The 20,043-nt window shown below is 39.8% G+C and overlaps 1 pseudogene; it reads left to right on the top strand.

Moving 5' to 3' along the window:
• The first annotated feature begins 7,716 nt into the window (after nucleotides 1–7,716).
• LOC147520065 (factor of DNA methylation 4 pseudogene) lies at nucleotides 7,717–8,103 on the top strand (annotated as a pseudogene).
• The last annotated feature ends 11,940 nt before the right edge of the window (nucleotides 8,104–20,043 follow it).

Here is a 20,043-nt window from a genome sequence, read left to right as displayed (position 1 = left end):
AAAAATTGGGCTGGTCAGGAAGTTCCATTTTCTTGTTAAGAGCCTCCAAACTATCTTAATAACTTCAAATACAAAATAGCCCCAAGGAAACCTATCAAAGGCTACCAAATCATCAGCCAACATCCACATTTTGAGCGGCCCGACCCCATGGTGGCTCATGGGTATCGAGAAAAGAGCCTAGAACATACTGACTTGTTTAGTCTATAGACATCATTCCAACACTCTGCATCATTGATGGCATTTTTCTTTGCCATCGCCCTAGCTTCTAAAATTTCAACCAGAGAAATCGCACTTTTCTGCTTACTTCTAGGAGCAACATCAAAATACTTTTCCCTAAACCGTCGGTTTCTTCTTACACATCACGTAGTATATGTGTCAGGTGATCGGTAAACAACCCCGTAAAAAGTGCAACATTAGACTTCTTAAAAGTCAAATATTCATCCTTAATTCTATAAGTCAGCTTCGAAACCCTCTTCTTCAACACTTCCAAAATCAGTCTCTCATGGGTAACAAGTTCGGACATCCTTGGTTCCTCATCTGAGAACCAACCCCGACAAGGGAACGCAAATGGATACGCATTCACCAAAAACCTAAAAGGAGACGAACTCAATTCAGCTGCTTCTTGCGGTTCTAATGTATCAAAGAAATCCCTTTGCAACTTTGACAAACTGCAACGTGCCCATAATAATACAGTTTTCCCTGCGTCTTCCCCTGTATTTTTATCCTCCTTGTGCTGGCCCTTCTTCTTAGGGCTAATGTACTTTTGCGCCTCTTTTTTCTTCATCCTAGAAGAGAGCAAATATAAACAACGAATAAAAAATTTAGGCAATCTACAATAAACCAGAGATTTAGTCCACCATATGTATACAGTTAAACCTCATTAGCAAACAAAAATACGACAAAATTGGTAGTAAGGAGAACAATTCATAAAGAGTATTCTTAAGTAGAACTCTCACGCTAGACAAGAACAAAATTGGTAAAACACTATATGAAAAACTAAATCAAGACTAGATAACGCAAGCGATGGGGCGTGTGGAGGAGGTGGAGAGAGAGAGAGAGAGAGTTGGGTTTGGTTGAGGAAAGAAAAAGGAAAGAGGGAGAGGGAGAGGAGAAATTGCTCGTGAATGAGGACAGACAGAAAGAAACCAAATTACTTTTTGGGCCACATAACCCCTGTCGGCCCAGAACGTTCGCTCCGCTCAAGTTGGTTTTTGTCCGTAAATTCAAAACATGCTTGTTTCCATATGTTGGAAAATTAGGCTAAATCTATGGTCTTGAGATGATGTAAGTGCATACGACATCTCGACCACTCATACAAAGGGGTGGGTGTGTATTTAATGGCAAAAGTACTGATCCAACGGCCCATATGACCTGCGCACCATACGACCTGCGCACTGAAGACATGCTCGGAAAATTAATCCATTCAAGTTTTCTTTACCTTTCACATTTGATGACCAACGGATTACTAATTTCGATCCTAGACAAATGACCCGTCGAAATGCTAACAATCAAAATTATCTGTACCCATCATCTCAAATCACCAAAAAATTCTAAAAACTAAAACTTTCACTTTAAAATTGCATATATACCTTGGGGAGTTTCAATCCTGGGGTATTCAACCATTTGAGGAGGAACCTCGGGCTCTTCTTCAACAGAGAATCGCCTTTATCTAGTGAGAGGTGAAGAAGAAGAGAGTGAGTGAAGTGTGGAGATAAGGTAGTTGTCTTTGTCAAAATGCACTTCAACCGTGTGTGTGCGGATCATTATTGAGGAGAACGAGAAAGAATTGTGGGTTACCTTGGAATAGTTTAGGGATAGAGTAGTTGAGGGAGGAGTTCTTGGAAAGTTAAGTCGGCGAGGGAATTCGAGTTTGAGAAGAGTTGTAATGCATTTTGAGTTTGACCCCATATTGTGGGTTGACCCCAAAAAACAATTATTACAAGTGTGTCATTGGTCCCTAAAAAAACAATTACTATCATCTTTGGCCCATATGAGAGAGAGAGAGAGAGAGGGGAAGGGGAGAGAGAAAAACAATTATTTGGGCAAAAAAAATAAGTGCCATTGGTCGAGAAAAAAACAATTACCCAAAATCAGCTCCGCTCGCTCGACAAGTTGGTTTTGTCCGCATAACCCCCTTCTCCCAAAATGAGCTCCGCTCACGGACTAGGCTAAGCGATGGGGGTGGAGGTGGGAGAGGAAGATGGGTGGAGAGAAGGAAAGTGGTATTTAGAGTGTCCGGAAAAAAAGAGAGAGAGCGAAGAGAAAGAGAAGGGAAGAGATGAGGAATGATGGACGAGAAACCAACCAAGTTGGTTTTTGTCTCGCATAGCCCCCCCCCCCGCCAAAATCGTTAAGCTCCGCTCACTCGATTAGCAACAACATCATATATTTTACGATGGCTTCTTGGGCGTTCAAAGCTACGAAGATGGTGAAGCTCAAGATCATGCAATTCCCCAATCGATTCTTACGTTGGTGTGGTAAGAGGGTCTAAAACCTCATTTAATTCCTCTATTACCTTCTATTTCTTGTGATGGCCAAATACAATATTCTTTAGAGCACATTTTATTTTTCTGCTCCCTTTTAATTTTCAAATAACCATTGATTACATTAATTAACATGATCACATGTCGGATCGTGAATCAAGGAAACATACTGCATTTGATTGCAAATGCCTTAATACCCGTTACCCACAAACAACATTGCAATTGTTTTATGATACCACGTTATGGAGTTTATGAATATGGTGGAGTGCACAAGTTTTGGTATGCTCCAACCCTCGCTGCAATGTATTCCAACAACTACCCGGTGAATTGGATGTTTGTTATTGTGGTGAAACAGATCAACCGGATAGTATGTCCTTACAAAGACATCCCCGCCCAAGTGGTTGTCAAGGGAGAGGAATTTACCGAGATGTTGCCAAACTTGGCTGGAAAAGGGCTCACCATGCTTAAATGTGAACTGTGGGAAGAGTGAGATGGTTGGGCATTTGGTAGAGAAGCTTAAGAACTTATGCATCCTTTGTTAATGTAAAAGTTGAGTGATAGAAAAGGTTTTTCAAATAACAGATTTATTATGGATTCGGTTTCTTATGCATGTTCTTTAAATCGGATCATCACGACAATGTAGTGTCGTTATCTTTGCAATGAAAGCGAGAACATAATCAATTTCTTTGTTTTTAGCAGATCCTAAATGAAATAGCCTAATCAATGAAGTACGTTTTTATGCTCTTGACCCAATCAATTTCTGGTCAATATGTTGGTTTAGGTTTCAATTCAATATCGTCCACCTTATGTACCAAATTATTCATTTTAATTCATAGACATCTGAGAAAAGTACAATGTTTGTGGGGTATGTTTCATGTAGTACAACACAAACTACAAAACATTCCATAATCAAACTAGAAAACAAACTGCTCATAGAAGTATTCTAAAGTTTAAGCATTCCTCAAAATCAAGAACAATTTTCACAATCCCGTCTTGAAGGAGCCTATGAACAAGAATTGATGACCGCAAATAATGTTGCCAACATGGATGGCTCTTTGTAATTGCAGGCTGCCCAAAAAAAGGGTGTTGTTGAATATACTTTTGAACATTCTTCGATGTCGCTACTCCATCCAAATACATCCTAATATCACCCCATGTCCTAAGCAATTGTCGTTCTTATCACGGATGTCGTATGAAGTAGGGAAGATGGCGATGTGTCGGGATTAAGCAATGCTTTATAAGGAGAATCATCGACGAGGAGACATTCGATTCATTGTACTCTCTCTTCTCCCAAGGAAGATTTGGGTCATCCTTATCCCAAAGTTTGACAAGTTCTTTCAACATCAAAGGCTTCTCATTGTTCTCAGCGATGTAAAACCCGATGTAGTAGAGCAATGGGATTGGTCCCAACAAAACAACAATTGGGACTTCATATCAGCCCATGGCAATATTGAGCACACCGTCCAAATTTTGTTTTGTCCTTGATGACCAAACACCAACATTGAACCTTTGAAAACAAAACTTCAGGAAATCAACACGGAATGACCTCTTACATATTGCCTTTCGAGAAATGAACTTGTCGACAATACAATTTGAAGGAAGGTCAAACTTGTTACCTATGTGAAGAAGCAAACCATTGACATCAAGAATGAGAAGTTTTAAGCTTTGTTTTTCTTGATCGATTGGTCTTTCAATGAGCAAGCCTTCCATATTCTCCGATTCGAGCTCTTTCTTTTTGGTGAGAAATTGTCTCTCGGTAATTCCACAATCAGCCTCATGCTTGTCAGCATCATCACCCTTTTCATCCACATCCATTCCCTTAACCATTACAATATCAGCTTGTTGGCCTGTTAATATTAGGTGAAAAAGATAGGTATATAATTAAGCTATATAATTAGGGCTCTATAATTAAATGTATTAATTAAAACTTATATAGTAGGAGCAATGTGAGGAGGACTTACATTCTTGATGTCAATGGTTTGCTTTTCCTACTCTTGCTGGTCCTTCTTTTTCAACTCTTCCTTGAACTTTTCATTTTCTTCTTTGCACAACAGAAGTTCTTGTTCGAGTGTGTTGACCTTCTCCCTCAACTCTTCCTTGAACTTTTCATTTTCTTCTTTGCACAACAGAAGGTCTTGTTCGAGTGTGTTGACCTTCTCCCTCAACTCTTCCTTCAACTTTTCATTTTCTTTTTTTGCAACAATGAAGGTCTTGTTAGAGTGTGTTGACCTTCTTTTCCAACTCTTCCTTCAACTTTTCATTTTCTTCTTTGCACAAAAGAAGTTCTTGTTCAAGTGTGTTGACCTTCTCCCTCGAACTCTTTCTTCAATTGTTCATTTTCTTCTTTGCACATGTGAAGGTCTTGTTCGAGTCGTTGACCTTCTCCCTCAAAATTTGGTTCTCGATCTTATTGACATGGCCTCATCATCTTCTTCAGTCATAGGCTGGACAATCATTTCTTAATCGAGGAGGGTACAATGCCACTTGGATATGTTTCGCGGCAATGCTATTTCATCATCTGTTATACGCCGACATTAACAATTACGATAAAGTTCATCAACAATTAGTGTTTGAAATTTGGACCATGAACAATCAATGTTCATACTCTTATTGGACTATGAACATTAGGTGTTCATTCCTATTTGGGGTATGAACAATGATTGTTCATAAACGGTTTAGTGGTATGAACAATATTTGTTCATAACTGTTTTGGATATTAATAATACTAATACTATAGTATATTTATACACTAATACTATAGTGTGTATTTATACACTTCATATAGGTTGGATTTCACGAGTAGACTTCGGCATTTCGGTTAATAGACAAAGCTGGGGCTTGAGCTTGGCCGTTAGTTCGTTCCTTTGTTTTTGCTAAATGTATGTTTCTTCTTTTTGCTTGGTTTCACGATGCTTTGAATGTGACATTCCTTATCTTCTTTGTAATTGTCTTGCCTTGTATCGACCCTTGATAAGAGTGGGTGAGGCTAAGATAAGAGCCCAAAAGTTTTAACCCCTTAATAATCATCTTTGTTAGACCAATTATGTGAATAATAAAGTGAGCGATTACGTGTTTTTTATGCATCAAAGTCCATTATGTGAAGGAGATCCTGAATACCATATCTTTTTCGAATTAGGCCTACCTTATGTCAAAACGACCCGGCTCGGAAAAGCTTTGCAATGGTCCTTGACCCAATCAGAGGAGCATAAATGGACGAAAAGTCTGTTGAAGCCGAATCCAATTTGAAGAGGCCTTTTTGAATTTGAAAGAATTGGGTTTGGGCGATTCTCGGCCCAAACCATGGCTCAAACCCATGCACGATTTTGGATCTGGAATTATAAAAGCGAAAGCTTGACTCTTTGTTAAATGTTAGGTTAGGAAGCTAATGTTAATGGAGTTTAGGGTTAGAAAAGATAGATCTAGATTAGTTTTAGATCTAGATCTAGTTTTGAATCTCCATTTTATTGTTTTCATTTCCCTTGTTTTAATTTAAACATTGTTATTGCTTCATTAGATAAATGAGTTTATTATTGATCAAATTCGATTTGTCATTTTATCTATTGCTTAGATCTAAATTTCTTGGTTGTTAGTCACCAAAGTTATTGATGTTGGGTTGGATTATTGTTTAGTTTAATTTTATAAAGTTAGAATCTTTAGATTTAGTTGTCTTAAATTTATAATTAGTTTTAGTTTAAACACCAAACACATCACTCTATGTTCCTTGTGTTTGAATAATTGAATTCTATTTAAGTCTTGAAGGTTTAAGAGTGGAGCGAAATCCTTACTCATTATATTGCATGATTATGTTTTGAGAGTAAGAAGAATTGATTTAAGCGTTAGAACGGTAGGATTGAATATTAGTGTTCTTGTAGCATTAATATTTAGGATTCTATTATTTTTACGGTTATCACTAAATGTAAGCTGAGTGAGTGCGTCCATATAAGGCTGAAGGGTCTTCCAAAGCGTATGAAGTGTCCTATTTTGAGGGGACATTAACGTTTGCGGCGTCGTGTACGTGTAGGAGGAATATGAGCGGCTGGTTCTTTTTGATGCGAGGCATATTGGTATTTAAGATTGCCCTTGAATCTTGGGCGAGGATTGGGCTACATGGACTAAATCCCACCAAAGTCGGGGTTTAGTGGTACTATTGCTATTATGTTAGGGTTAGGGTGAGGGAGAACAATGCTCTTGAGAAATTAGAACTTAGGGTTTTACATGATTACCACAACAGGTTGTGGAGTGAACCGAGGGCGTATTAGTTGGACAAATTGTATTCACTACATTACCTATAGTAGCCATATTAGGGGATGCATCACATAAGTCTTGGCCCAAGAGATAAGGCCCATACCATAGTATGTATTGGGCCCAGAAGAATAGGCCAGGACCATACTATGCCCCATGAGTAAAACCTAAGAGAGGGATATAAAAAGGAAAAGGAGGGGGAGGAAGAAAGAAGGGGGCAATCAATGGAGGCATAGAAGGGTGAGGAGAGATAGGTGAACTATGGCTTGATCGAGATGATAGATGCGTAGGCAACCCGAATTGGTGCAGCCGATCCAAAATATAGAGTGAATTTGAATAAAGTTAGAACATTATCGAGAGATTGGCGGTAATGTGGTTGTAACAAATGTCGTGGTCTGTGGGGACCGATTTCAAACTTCTAGCCGTCAAGTTCTAATAACATCTCACTACTATTCACTACTATTCGAGCCGTCATGTCCAATATTTAGTGATCAAAACCCATCAAAACTAGCCCAAACACTCACACGGGCGTGATGATCGACAAAATCCACTACCCCATCTTCCGTTTCCATAATCAAAGCGGACATTTCATACCCATCTTCACTTTAAACCTTTTTAATAAATCCAAGCAATTTGTTTTCATAAATCCAAGCAATTTGTTTTGGACCGTGTTGGACGGTTAAGTCTTTTATAGTGAGCGGTTATGTCAATTTATGTGGAAACCTGGTTGAGTTTATTTAGATGTATGGGGTAAACACGAGATTATGAAGAAAATGGAAGTGAGATATCACGGAAAAGCGGTGGCGAAAGGGTCGTTAGTGGCTTCGACAGGTGGGTTTGAGTCAAGTCAAGCGGAATTGGGGCTTATGTTTTCAGTGTGAATAGTGGGTACCGCCTTCGGTGTCGTATAAGATTGAGGCATAATTGAGTTTGGAGCTTGAGAAGAGTATTGTTGGGAATTTCGGGATGTATTGAGTTTGGAGTGAAGCGTATGGGTGATCTAGACATTAAACCATTTCAAATAGCACGTTATCGAAAATATCCTTCTAATATTGCTGATGACAAAGCAGCTCAACTTTGTTCTTTATGGCAAGCTCGTTTGGGAGACTCTAATTGGTATCCGTTTAAAGTTGTTCACTGCGGTATGGATGAGGAAGAGGAACATGAGTTAGTAATCGATGAAGAGGATAAGAAGCTGAATGGTCTCAACAAAGATTTTGGCTCTGAGGTCTACGAAATCGGGTGTACTTCTCTGAAGGAGCTGAATGAATGTAATCCTAGTGGTCGTTATGTGGTAGAGGAGCTATGGAACTTCAAGGAAAACCATAAAGCATCTCTGAAGGAGGCTATCACTTTGTTCTTTGAAGATGTTGCCTAACTAGCAAACTTTGGTGGAATAGAATTCCTTTATTTTGGGTGCGTGGTTAGTTTTGGAAATATTTTGTGTGTACCATGTAACCGTTTTTGGTAGATCTGGTAGTGTTAACTCAAGTAGTTAACTACAAGCATCCATGAAGTTATCTCTTGGTGGAAATGATTTTTCTTTGGTTTAAACTTTGATATATATGATGTATGGGTATTGTTTTTGGTTTCCTTTTAGGCACTAATGGTGGAGCAAAATTCAATTTCATTATATTCCACATAGTTAGGTTCAAGGTAACATCCATCAACTCAAAATCTACTTATCAAACTAGTTATTTGGTGGGGTCTTCCTCTTTGGGTTATATAATTGTTTGGTTGATGTGTACTTCAAGAAGATGATATTGGTTGTTAAAGGTTTATGGAGGAAGGGGCATTATCGATGGATTAGGGTTGGTTGGTTTTAGGGATCCAACATATAATGGTTTAATCCACGGATAATTTACCACCAATAACATCCCTACAAACGGTTTTAAACTCTCAAGCGCCCGTAGTTCACTATTATCTTAAAACTCCTTTCGTCATCTTATTCATCATCATTCAAGGGGGCAAATGTAATAGCCATATTTGGGGATGCATCACATAAGAAATCTTGGCCCAGAGATAAGGCCCATACCATAGTATGTATTGGACCCGGAGAATAGGCCGGGACCATACTATGCCCCATGAGTAAAACCTCTCATCTCTTCTCAATCACCTTTAACGCCCGATCAAAATACCAATTTAAAGTTAGAACTATCATCTTCTTGAAGTACACATCAACCAAACAATTATCTGAACCCGATAATGGGCTTAACCCCCAACTTCCACATCTCTTTCAAAACCCTTGGTTTCCAATTTTTTAAGGCCCCACCAAATAACGAGTTTGATAAGTAGATTTGAGTTGACTTGACCCACCAAGTCTTTCAAGTCTTGAGTTGAGTCTTTCAAGTCTGTTTATATTAACTATGTGGAATCTGTAAAGTTTTGGTGATTGAGCGAAATAAGATTTCGGAGAAATTGGAATTTTGCTCCACCATTAGTGCTACTAAACTCACTCCTAAAACCACCAACCATCTCAACCAAAAACAATACCCATAGCTCCAATATCGACCACATCATATATATCAAAGTTTAAACCAGCCAAAATCATTTCCACCAGTAGCATATAAGAGCCAAAATGAAACTAATTCACTATATTTTGGATCTACTTAACTCTGAAGTTCCGCCCGTTACCCTTTCTAGTAGTTAACACTACATCTACCGGATCTACCAAAAAGCGGTTCTGATAGAAGACCCAACTCCCAAGTCCCAACCATACACACAAAATATTTCCAAAACTAACCACAGACCCAAAATAAAGGAATTCTATTCCACCATCAAGTTTGCTAGTTAGGCAACATCTTCAGCAACAAAGTGATAGCCTCCTTCAGAGATGCTTTATGGTTTTCCTTGAAGTTCCATAGCTCCTCTACCACATAACGACCACTAGGATTAAATTCATTCAGCTCCTTCAGAGAAGTACACCTGATTTCGTAGACCTCAGAACCAAAATCTTCGTTGAGACCATTCAGCTTCTTATCCTCTTCATCGATTACTAACTCATGTTCCTCTTCCTCATCCATACGCGGTGAACAACTTTAAGCGGATACCAATTAGAGTCTCCCAAGCGAGCTTGCCATAAAGAACAAAGTTGAGCTGCTTTGTCATCGAGCAATATTAGAAGGATATTTTTCGATAGCGTGCTATTGAAATGGTTTAATGTCTAGATCACCCATACGCTTCCTCCAAACTCAATACATCCGAAATTCCCAACAATACTCTTCTTCGGGCTCCAAACTCAATTATGCCTCAATCTTATACGACACGGCGCGGTACCCCGGTACCCTGCTGAAAACATAAGCCCCGATTCGCTTTGAAAACATAAGCCCTGATTCGAAGCTTGACTTGACTTTTCCGTGATATCTCAACTTCCATTTTCTTCATAATCTCGGGTTATACATCTAAATAAACTCAACCAATTTCCACATAAATTGACATAACCGGCTCACTATAAAGGCGAACTAGTCGATTTAAAACAGTTTAAAACAAATTGCTTGGATTTATTAAAAGGTTTAAAGTGAAGATGGGTATGAAATGTGCGCTTTGATTATGGAAGCGGAAGATGGGGTAGTGGATTTTGCTGATCATCATGCCCGGTGAGTGTTTGGGCTAGTTTTGATGGGTTTTGATCACTGAATATTGGACATGATGGCTCGAATAGTAGTGAATAGTAGTGAGCTGTTATTAGAACTTGGCGACTAGAAGTTTGAAATCGGGTCCCCACGAGGCGGCCCATTTATTTACAACCACATTACCGCCAATCTCGATAATGTTCTAACTTTATTCAAATTCACTCTATATTTTGGATCGGCTGCACCAATTCGGTTGCCCTCGTACCCAACACCTTGTTCTTTGTCACTATTCACTAGATCTTAAAGCACTATTCCCCTCTCTTCTCGATGGCGCTCTCTCCCTCTTTCTGTTTTTTTTTCTTTTCTTCCTCCTCTCTCTCCTCTTCCTCTTTCTCTTTATATCGGTTTCTTACTCCATCCAGGCCCTCCACCTGTCCCTCCATCTCGCGGTCTCCTTCTCTCCGCGTGTAGGGTTTCCGTACTGCGACCATGTGCCTTAGCGATCTCATCTGCCAGCGACTCAATACCTTTTCGGCGTCGACTAGCATCCTCCCTTGGATACTTCGGGCCCCCATACTACCACTACAATTACCGTCACCCGTATTTCGTCGACCTACTCACAGAAAATATTGCAGTTTTTGAATGTAGCGGCGGGATCCTTTGAGTGCGATTTCAGTCTAGAGAAGTTGGTATTTGTCAAAAATCCCAACCTTCGGCAATCCTCCATTCTCCCATTCATGTCGGACTTCACTGCAACTTCGGTTTAACCCATAGTTGATGTCACCATTCATGTTATATTTATTGGAGCTTATATTTTTATTTAAAATTAAGTAATATCTTGTAATGTACTACATATATTTAGGGTGACATCAATCTTTCTAGTTTATGCAAGCGTTGATGTTCATGTTACCTTGAATTTATTCTTTGTAGGTTTATCTTTGGTTTTACGTAATCGGTGGTAATGCTTATTACTACTTCAACAACCTATTTGTATTATAGATATTACACTTTCATAACAAGCGATATACAAATATACGGATTTTTTTATTTGTCTTTCATAACAACGATATATATCTGAGAATCTTGGACTCACTCACTCCTGAGTCAAATATCGGTTTCCAATGTTGAAAGTCATTGCCAAAATCTTCTTTTCCAAAACCTCAACAATCAAATTTGGGTGGGTAACCAAATGAGTTTTTCACCGCCTTCCACATCAACTGAATTCATATCAAGGAGAAAACCAAATGGAAACTTTTTGAAATGTTTGGTTTCATCTTTGTCGAATGTGGAAAAGCAATTGCTTTTCAAATGAAAATTGAAGTCAACTTTTCAACCAACATTTCAACCCAAATTTCTGTGGTTTAAATCGGTTTAAATTTTGGAAAATTGAAATCCGTTGTTCCAAAATTTAAACAATTGGACTCACGAACAATGATTGTTCATAGTCATCGACTATGAACATTCTTTGTTCAATACATGATTGGACTATGAGCGATGATTGTTCATAGTCCATCTTATACTATGAACAATCAATGTTCATAGTCATGAACTATGAATATTCTATGTTCATACCACAATTGGACTATGAACAATGATTGTTAGTAGTCATGAGATATGAACATCCATTGTTCATAGCTCAATAGGGATGAACACGCTTTGTTCATACTCTAGTAGGTACATTATGGACTATGAACAATCATTGTTCATAAATGCGTCTGATATGGACTATGAACACTCATTGTTCATAGCTCAACGACCATTTAGTTAAAAGACCCTAAATTATATGTCGTTTGAGACATAGTGGACTATGAACATTCAGTGTTTATACGTCTTTGCACTGAGCGAGGAGGAGGGTTGTCATGCGGACTCCTAACTAGTCGAGCCACGAATATCGATTCGAGGGGAGCAATCAATGAAGAGAGTGGTGCGATATATGCTAATATTTGTAGATGTTGCTTATTTTGGGACTCGACTATAATGTTACAAAGTAAATGTCTCCTTGATTGTTGCGTTTGGTGAGCTCGGGATTGGGTCGTTGGTATGATCGGTGTTGTGGGGACAAAGCTGGAGTGAGGCGTCTGCTTTGTGGACCGTGCTTTCTGTAGTGTAGAGCGGAGGGTACTTACGGCCCCTTTTTATATACATTCTTTGGGCCGGTATTTGCGTGGAACAAGAGCGGTTTAAAAGTAAAGTTAAAGCGCGTGTCGGACATTTGTTTTGTTTTGAATTTAGGATTTAGGGAATGTCGCGGGAACTATTGGGCTGGATTCGTGGGCTGGGCCGAGATTCTGGCGATTTTTGGCGTTAACCCGGCAATTAGAGCATTCTCATTATTTTCTAATTAATAATTAAGCGCTTATTCAATTTAAAAAGTTTAAAATTAGTCCATCTTTTTCTCCACAATTAAGTGAGCTCTCTATTTATAATGTAATGTTTACTCTTAAATATAAGGATCCGTAATTATAATTGCATTTGGGAAGTACATTATCATACTTAAAACTTAAAAGTGCTCCACTTTTTAAACAAATATTTTCGTTGTCAGCATCATCACGGTTGTCACCATCATCAACCTTTTCAACTTCTCCGTCCTATCTTTAATACATAGAAAAACGAGGGGTCAAGTGAATAGTGAATGTGTGTGGACGTAGGGGCATTTTGGTCATTTCACATTTTTTTTTTATTATTTTTTTAATTTTTAAGAGATAAAACAGTAATTTAACATTTATAAATTTAAAAAAAATCTATAGATCTACGTGAGTACCGTGCCACGATAGCTAGTTAATAGATGAAGAAAAATAAGGATACAATTAGTACAAATAAGTCGTGAGTCAACACTACACACTCTAAATAGTGGAAAGTTTCAAACAAGTAACCTTATGTCAATCTAGAACTTTTCGTTAGCCAATGCCGTTACTCACTTTCTTTAGCCAATCATTCTTTTGCATACATAACCCTTTCTTTTTCACGGGGAATATCGGGTTATTTTTCCTTTATACTCTTTTATTGTGCAATGTGCAAAGCGGTGTAAAGCCTACTTTTAGTTATGGATTCATTCCTCACATGTTTAAAAGTTCACCTGCATACTCTTACCTATTTATTGCAGCATCGAAATTGATGTAACAAGACATACTATCTCTACCCACACTCAGCTTAAGCCAATTTTGTAATGAGCACTCTGACTGTCCAGACGAATCGTTAGCAGTATCCATGTCTGCATTCTACAAAATCAACATTTGAGCTTACAACAGTTGAGGTGAAAACAATTGAATTTACACTTCGCATAACTTGTCAATATTTAAGACAAAAGTAGATAGAATCCTTCGAACACAATAAACCACCCACCCCTTCATCATAAATTGATGAGTGTTCATAGTCCATACTGAACAATGAGTGTTCATAGTCCGTCTTGAGCGTCTATGAACAATAATTGTTCATAGTCAATTAATGGTATGAACAAAAGAATATCACAATGTCGTTCGTACATCAAAGGCGGAGTCAAGAGCGACTCAACTACAACAACCACAGCGGTGGTTAGTTATCAAACAATTCAACCCAAGGTCCCCAAAAGGACCCTAAATCAACTTAACACCAACGCTGGGTTAAGCATGATTCATCTGTAATTGCCACTCAAATGCCAATTATCGGACAAATACAATCGGGGGTCCTCCAAAAGGACCCCAAGCCGACTTAGGACCTCGTCATGGTTTAAGTTTAGACTCAAGTATATAATGGTCGGTCAAAGGCTAATTATATCAACTAGTCGATTGTACGTCTTACGCCGCGTGTCTCTCTTTCTCTCTGTTTTACCGTCTTTCTTTTTTCTCTCTCGTCTCTCTTTTCTGCGACTACTATTGACATTGGAAACAAAAAGACAAAAGGGGCGAAGTGATTGCCCCTGTGGTGGATGATATTAGCGATTTTGCCATACCAAAAGACAAAAGGGCGTAGTGATTGCCCCCTGTAGTCGGCGATATTAACAATTTTTGCCATACAAAAGACAATGAGTTTTAGAGATACATTAAAAATATTAAATCACTATTGCCCTATTTTGTAAGGGTCGCGAGAATTAAAGTATTTTAGAATTTAGATAAGAAGTTCCCCAAGAAGAAGCGACTCGGCTACAAATTAAACACACGAGGGCATTAGAAAGCCTAGGTGTCAACTACATAAATATATCGGGTCATACACGAATGCTCCACGATCATTTACAAATAGGCGACCTAGCAAAGTCCAGCGGTTCATCAAATTGAACCACAGTGTCGTCATACAACAAATCAAAAAGCGCAAAAGCAATCATCTACATGCAAACATCAAAGAACAATCTCGGCAAGTAAGTAATTTAAATATTGCTACTTAAATACAAATTAGGATGGATACTAGAGGCCCCAGTTATTACGGAAACCGACCCTCGGTATCCCCATCGATAACAAAAACACAAGGCTCAAAACACAAATGTTTAAATATTGTTCAAACTTCAAAAAACACGCAAACACAAACTCAAACTCAAACCAGCTGCAACTCCACTTTTCGACCGGATCTTTTTCGAGGCGTTGTACTTACGATCGACTCCATAAAATCATCTATCGAGAGCGTACTCATCCCCATTCTCCAAAGCAAATCAACCCGGTCGTTGTACTTTCGGCTGACCTTTTTCAAGAGCGGCACTGTGCCTTTCACGAACTCACCACCCGATCTTTGAGTCTCTAGCTTTGAAGCATCTAGAGCAGGTTGCAACAAGGCCACATCCCCGGCCGGATCATGCACAGAGCCCTCGGCCCAACAACCTCGGCCCTCTCCAACTTTTGCGAGCCACCCGACTTGTCATAGGCCTCTTTGGCGGCATCCGGCTCCTTTTTATCTTGGTGGGAGATGGTTGCCATATCCTCAACTTCACGTACATGGCCACATTTGAATGGGCAATGGCCTCATAGTCGACATGACCTCATTTGAATGGGCAATGTAAAGCGACCAAGGGTCTTCATCTCGGTGTCCCTCGGTGAAGCTCCATTTGGACTGGTCAAGTTTTGCTTGCGGGGTAGTGGTAGGGTATTTCGGTTCAAGAACTTCACTTTCAAGTGCCGGCATCGGCAGCTCCTCGTGGGCTTTCTCGAGAGCTCGAAGGTTGGAGATAGTATCTTTCATTTTCTTGAAGCCCGATTATCAGATTTCTTCTTTTTTCGCCGAAATTTGGTCAACCGGATCTGCAGCTCCATGACTCTCTTCTCGGTGATTTCTTTTGCCCGAAGCGGCTCGCATCGGTAGCCATGGATGTATCGGTGGATGTATCGGTGGCGCAAAGATGGGATCTTTCATGGCCAAAAAGTTATTCACTAAGCTGGAAAAAAGAATATAGGATGTGTAAGTAACCACAATAAGAGAAACCGAACATTGAGCGAGAAGAAAAGTCTTACCTTGGCAAGGTGAGCAATGATTGACAATAGGGTGGTCAAGGTCCCGGCTATGTTGGCTTCAACTTTGTCAGCGGGGAAGACGCAGCGGCTTCGAACTCAAAGCGATATCAACATCTTTAACGAGTGCTTGTTGGTAGCAAGTGTAGTTTATCGGTTAAGTCCCCGGCGCCGCATCTCCACAATCATCTCCCCCGGGGAATCACGGAGATCTTGGCGAAAAAAGGGAATGTCGTCACTCACCCCCTCCTATCACTGGATCGAGGAGGAGGAGGAGAGCAACGATTCTGGCGGTGGTCATAGCAATACCACGCCCTTTTGCGATTATCGGGGAGGGAATGGTCAGCGATTCTGAGGGACATTCTCACCGGTTTGACGAGAACACGTAGTAGGATCGGGCTGGAAGGGAATGCGGCTATGTTCTTACAAGACTTAACGGTGGGGAATAGTAGCGGGAACCTTAAAAGGTGTTTCTTCATACCACGATAAGAGGAGGAAATCTCATTTTCTTACGGATGGGGCAATATCGAAGTAGAATCACTCTCTGCCCCGACTTATGACGATTGGGCCGCGCACCTCCATTTTAAAATTACTAGAAGCCCGGCCAGTTCGCGAGGCGGTTCGGGGCCTCTCCCACCGGTGATTACACTATCATCACCGACGGCAGGCTCACGAATTGGGCCCAATGATACTTGATATCATCACGAGGCGACCCGCGAGAACTCTTCTTCTCCTTGCGGTTTCCTCCTCTTCTAGTAACTAAGGAGGAATCATCACGAGCTGGAGGAGGAAGAAATCCGGCACGATCGATCCGCGGGGGGAAGTATTGTTAGCCCGAGAATGCCGCGATACATATCAAAAAAGGGAAAAAGCGGGGAACAAGTTGCGGCAATTCTTGGTAGACATGTTGAAGTATTGAGGAAAGGCGGGTGGGATCGGGGAACTATCACCCAAGGCATCCGTTGTTCCACAGGGGATCTTCTTGATAAACTTCACCGTAGCATCGTCGGTTGCTTTTAATTGTTTTCGGGAAGAGTCATCTAAGGAATAATAGCAAAGAAGTTCGGGCAAAAGACTCTTCTATCAAGTTATATAGTACGAGTAAGAAAACTTCTTGGTTGGAGCATGGGTGTGTTTTAGGAAAGGGGATTCCCACAAGCTCACCATCATCATCGGAAGGACGAGCGTCCCGCATTACCCAAAGACACGGTAGGTGGTCGATCCGACCTTTGTCATCTTGCTTTCCCATCAAAAGGCGATCGGAGAGTTCTTGTCTCTTGTCTTGAGGTAGTAGAAGGATTGACCTCGAAATCGCCGGACCTCATAAAATAACCAAACACCCAGCGGTTCGGAGGCGAATCAAGTCTCTTGGCAAGAAGGGCAGAATACATAACGGTTAGGTAAAAGCGAAGTCTTTGCGACCAAGAGCAAGATTAAAGTGAATCGGACACTCTCGTAGCAATGGATGGGGGAAAGTGAGTCCGGCCCTAAGTTGACCAATGGTGATGGCGCCACTTCCTTGTAGGCCAACTCGTGGATAACCTCCCCACTCGGACCAACATCTTTAGGGATGTGAAATTTTAAAGCGGATCAAGTCGGGGAGGAAAGATCTCGAAGTTTACAAGTGACCCGGTAGCGTTGGTTCATGGTCAAGAAAGATGAAAAGTTTCAAGCTTTGGCCAAACCCTAACGGGAGATCAAAAGGTTCGATTATATGCGAGAAAAAAGTAGCGAAGAGATAATGCAAGTTCTCTCACGGATCTCTTATGTACGGGGAGATAAGATTGAGCGCCATCATTACCTTTTTGGGAAAATGGTATTTATTCGAGCCGTCTTCTCGAGCCTTAATTAGTTGGATCGTCGGCGGTTCCCAACAACGGTTTTGGAAAAAGCGAGAACATAATCAATCTTTCTAGTTCTTACTATCGATGCTTGTTCTTTAAATAAACAATGTAGTTTGGTTATCGCCAATGTAGTATGGTTATCTGCGGTTAAAAGAACATAATCAATTTTTTTTTGTTTGTAGCGATCCTAATCAAATATGATCATAATGAAATAGCCTAATCAATTGTAGAGGTTTGGTGTTTAGGGGACAATGACGACGATGACTTGTATGCCGGCTGGTGGAACACGACGATGTGTGGACCGTGTCTTGGGTGTAGAAGCGGAGGGTACTTACACACCCCCTTTTATCCGTTCTTTGGGCGGTTGTTGTGGAAAAAGGAAAGGTAAAATAAAGTTTTGGAACACTTGTTGGACAATTTGGTTTGTTTAATTAGGGTTTTGAAAAATGTCGCGGCGGTTTTGGGCGAGTTATCATTCTTTGTCATGGGAATCACGAAAGGTTTTGTCGGTTTTGAGGTTTGTGCGGTAAGGGTTTTGCAACATTCAGCATTCATAGTCAACAAGAGTATGAACATTCAATGTTCATAATTCAATGGTATGAACACTGAATGTTCATAGTCAAACAAAAGTATGAACATTCATTTTTCGTAGTCAATAGGATTATTGATGTAGAGAAGAACTTATAAGTTCTTGATTTTCACAACCTACACTAAAACTGTTGATTTCTTGTGAAATACGGGGATTAATGGCTTCAAGGTTTGTGGATTCACACACAAGGAATACCAAACAATGGAAACAAGAGAAGTAACTCTTAATATTATTAACTCTAACCAAAGCGGAAAACCCTAATACGGACTACCAGCTTTTGTATAGGCGGAATACCCTAATTACCACAAAACTCGAAATTTTCCAAAAATGGAAAGTTTTGGGATAACCACATATTAAGAAACTACTAATCAAAATAGAACTAACCCAAGTGAAAAGCGGACTCTCCTATCAAAAAGATATAGAAAAAACAAAACTTTCCTAAAAGCGGCAAAAGCGTGATTTTGAAGGCCTAAACGATGGATGCTTCGTCGTGGGTTATGCTTATTTTGACGTTTCCAATCAAATATGGCCGCGTCCATGTCTTTCCGACTTTGTTGCCCGCTTTTCCAGTTAATTATTGACATATGCATCATATGCCAAGTTCATTGACATATGCATTGGCAAACTGTACTGCGTCAACTATGAACACTGAATGTTCATAGTCTAACAAGAGTATGAACATTCAGTGTAAATAGTCCACTAGGAGTATGAACACTGAATGTTCATGGGACAATTTGAGATACCCCCCTGTTTGAGCCACTAGGAGTATGAACACTTAAATTCCACTATGTAGTATGGAGGACAATAGAGTAGCATTGAAGATAACATAAGAGAGTGAAGATAAGATAAAGGGTATAGCCATAAAATATATTTCGACCGGTTACAAATTTTTGCTAAGAGAGAACAACAAATTCTAAGAACATTCAACAAGCATTAAAAATGTCATAACTAAATCAAAATGAAAAGAGATGAACCTACTCTAAGCTTCACGATGGTTGGCAATGAAATTTCTAGTGGAGGAGTTGTCAACAATGGGAATTGGTGGCGCCGTTACATTTTCTTTTCGGGTTTGGGTGCTTGATCCTCCTCGTGTTCGTGGAGGCATGTTTAAAATGACGGTTTAGAACATTGATAGTTAGGGTTTAATGATAATTGTAATCTCCATGAAGTCATTGCTACATATGATATCCCAAACTTTATAAAAAATGTTATAAGAGAATGTTTGAAAAACAAAAGTTTGTGCAAAAGCGTGATTAAGAAACATTTGTCGAGAGATTAAGATGTGTATTGGACTCACGGGTTGCTCGTTCCATTGCCAATTCACTAAATTAATGCAAGTTCAAACAAGTGCCAAAATTAGCTATAAAAGCGAGATTGAGTACACTGCGAGAGCATCATAAACATACTCGACTTGTGTTTACAAGAGAAAAAAAAATCTCTTTGCATTTCTTGTATGGCGGGAATATCCTTGCTAGTTAGCCGATCCTGAATTCTTATTACAATTAAGATAGCTTGTTCTAGAACCCATGGTCCCTCGTTCACTTTGTCTTTGTAAAAGGCGGTGGTGTTCTTTTGTCACAACACAAGTGATAAAGCTCACCGCACGAAGCTTCGATCGCCTTTGGTTCCTACCTTAAACCGACAAAGCACTTACCATATTCTTGCATTTTAATGCTATTTCTGAGAGCACTTAACAAAAACTAGTTAATACCATTTTTGACATATTCTAATACATTTCGCAATTTATGGCCGGTATATACACATACACAAAATAGATATTAAAGCCAAAAACCCCGTCGATTACAAGGATAGTTCACGAAAGGTCTAAATCCATAACATTTTTGGAACCCTTTTATACCACTTCCACGATCCTTGGTTCCATTATAGTTGCCCAATCCCAAGCTT

Source organism: Coptis chinensis, chromosome 2, assembly GCF_015680905.1.
Source record: "Coptis chinensis isolate HL-2020 chromosome 2, ASM1568090v1, whole genome shotgun sequence".
NCBI classification, from domain to species: Eukaryota; Viridiplantae; Streptophyta; class Magnoliopsida; order Ranunculales; family Ranunculaceae; genus Coptis; species Coptis chinensis.
The sequence above is the reverse complement of the archived record's forward strand: the minus strand, read 5'-3'. Positions and strand labels throughout refer to the sequence as shown.